The 3,092-nt window shown below is 39.2% G+C and overlaps 1 pseudogene; it reads right to left on the reverse strand.

The window, feature by feature from the left end:
* Nucleotides 1-672: 672 nt before the first annotated feature.
* Nucleotides 673-2,669, reverse strand: LOC148011723 (ribonuclease TUDOR 1 pseudogene; annotated as a pseudogene).
* Nucleotides 2,670-3,092: the final 423 nt, after the last annotated feature.

The raw sequence follows: 3,092 nt of genomic DNA on the forward strand, positions 1-3,092 counted from the left end.
CATCATATGTTACTCATAGTAGTGATCAAGTGGCTAATGATATCGAGCACTTTGTTTTTGATAATGATGTTGCTCCCATGTACATACTCGTATACATTTGCATGATGTTGCCCATGTACGTAAGGCTGTCTAGATGGTTGTCTAGATATGTGACTAGAATGTAGCTCATAAGAACATACATAGTCATCAAATGCATGTTGCTGCTCAAAATATGCACAATCATAGTATACATGCTGACCATAAGTAGGGACATGATGCTACCTTTGCACATACAAACCATGCTCATGGTCATGGTACTCATAATTTCCATGCGAATGACCATGTTGCTACTCATAATCATACTAATCCGTCCTTTTAATTATAGCCATTTGAGTAACTTGAGTCATAAGGATTGCAAGTTTGTCATTGATTACCTTAGCTTGCTTGTTGATGACTGAGAGGGTTGAGACCACTCGGTCCATCTTAGACATGAATTGATTGTGTTGCTCAATTAGTTGATTGTGCTCATAGATTGGAGAGCTTCTTGTTGCCATAGAGTAGGAGTCAATGAATTCATTTGGGGATGAAAAGAGTGAGAAAAGGAACTAGAACTAAGAGCCACGACTGATTTGTTTTTGCAGATACTATTGTCTCTTTATTGGTGCATTTTATCCATCAATTTCTTATGTCTTTCTACATCCCTTGCATCAAGCCACCTTGAAATATGAAGCAAAGCTCTACATTCTTGGTCACTAATCTTTGTTTTATCATTGTCCACTTGTTCCTCCGCTCTATCGAAGCAAAGCTAGCCTCAAGCATAGTAGCATTCATAGACTTGGATGGCTCCACTTCATAAAGTATTACACTAAAGTTAGTGCATGTCCCTTGGCCTTTTACTTATCCACCAGAAGTGTCTTTCTCAACTACAGCAGCCATGAAACTCTTATCTCCAATATTGAATGGAGATATTCAACTGCCTCTTGTCCATGGTCTTCTTCTAGCTCAAGTACTTTGATATAAGCAAGGCTACATAGTAAAGCAAGCCATGGAGTGGCTAGAGATAGATGGATCTAAAGGCCTTAATTTGGAAAATGAAACCAGTTCCTAGTTTCCATAATCTATGTAAAAGACTTCAAGTCCTTTCTCGTGATTTTTGTGGCAAAGTTACAACCATCACTCGGTTCCAAGTCCCATCCACTAAAAATTGTGCCATAACAGCATCACCCTTTTTTGGTTGGAAATTCACCAATGCATGCAAGTTTTCATTCACTTTGAAAGCCTTCAATTGCATTTGGATACTCGAGACATGTGCATCACTTGCTAAGTGAGCATAAAACTTACCACCTCTAAGTACTTCTATCACACATACCTTGAGAACTTCCTACTTAGAGTTGTTAGCATCAGACAAACTAGGAGTATCTACTTCTTGTTGTCCTTCAACATAGTTTTCCCATACCTTTATCAGCTGTTGTTTAGCACTTTTCTCAGCCTAAACTAATAAATGACCTTTTGTAGTTCTATTAGCTGAAAATAGAGGATGAAGCTTTGCTAGCCTAGCCTCCAGAAGAGAGATAGCCACATTTTTTTTGGACTCCCATAAGGTGTCCAAAAATGTGCCCGTTCTATCAACTGCCTATACCTCAATCTCTACATCCCTCTGTAGTGTTTTGTCCCTCATAAAAGCTACCGCATCATCTGCATATGGTTCCCCATGGCCCGTGCCTGTTACCCTAGACAAAGAGAATGCAATGGCACAACTTTCTTTCGGTACAAACAGTTTGTAGTGGTGCCCATTAAGCACATACTCCACTACATCAAAAATCCACTTTTCTCTCTGAAGGAAGGATAAAAGTTGCTTGTCTTTCTGTATCATAGCTTGAGCTTTCTAGTTTACATTATGATCCCCTGGCCCAGAAATTGACAGAGTTAAATTATTTGTGTGCATTACTTTCTTTCCCTTCATAGCCCTTGATCTAGCTGCAAGTAAGGCATCATAGTAATTAGACCAGTCTTCAAAATCATGGTGCCTGATAGCAAAAGAAAGTCCTCTTGCTACCACCATTTCTAGAACATTGATGCCAATTGACTATCCTTGAAAGGGAATACTAGGAGCTATATCATCAGAGCCCCACTTGACTGAGGATGCCAAAAATAAAGTCCCAAAGTCCATCACTCATGATTCAGCTGCAATCAGATTAATTCTTGGTATAAGCCCATCTATTGCAGTTATTTTGTGAGAATACTCAATTGCTACATTAACCTCTTGTTCTATGAGTCGATTATGTAAAAATTCACAAACCTCCGTAGAGTAGGAGTAGGTTTTATTTGAAACTTTGGATTTCCCATTTTGGAAGAATGTATGCTTGACAAGTTCACTCTGCGCTTAGCTATAGGATTGCCAAAAGAAGCGGCATCATCTGCAACCACAATACAACCTCCACTATAACAACCTCAATGACCTTTCCTTTAAAATTATCTTCATGAATAACATTAGAGTTAGAAGGAGGTGGCAGATAATTTGTAGCAGCAAATCTTTGTGTTGACGACAGCTCCACAAATTTTGACTCACCATTTGTAAGTGTCGCAACCTTTGTGTTGGCCTTGCTGGGAGGATGTATGACAAAGAGCAATAGTGGCCAGGTGCAAAGAGGCCCATGGGCATCCCTAGAACTATCTAGGTTGAGAGGCATACTGATGGACTTGACTTATTGCATATTGATGGTCAGAACATGCCTAAAAGGATGGATAGTCCAATTTTACCTCATCTAGACACAATGGTGTTAAAATATTGAGAATGCATGCTATGGAGGATCACTGATGAGCAAATAGACAATCATAACGATGCAAAAGCATTGACAAGGAAGAACAACTAATATTATCCAAGCATAATGCAAGTACAACTGATTGATAATGTCTGACTAAATGAGTGTGGGGATGAGTGCCTTTTATAGGCTTACAATAGGTGGTATTGGTAGGTGGAGATAGGTGGAAAGGGACCATGATATTCAACAACCGTGGTTTTAATAAACCGTGCATACATGACCTAGTCTAAGGCTTTATTTGTAGTTTTTTTCTTTGCCTTGTTTGTCCCATACAAAGAGGCTATGGTGGAT

The sequence above is a fragment of the Lygodium microphyllum genome, chromosome 28, assembly GCF_053477565.2.
Source record: "Lygodium microphyllum isolate KBCC chromosome 28, Lygodium_microphyllum_v1.1.10, whole genome shotgun sequence".
NCBI lineage: Eukaryota > Viridiplantae > Streptophyta > Polypodiopsida > Schizaeales > Lygodiaceae > Lygodium > Lygodium microphyllum.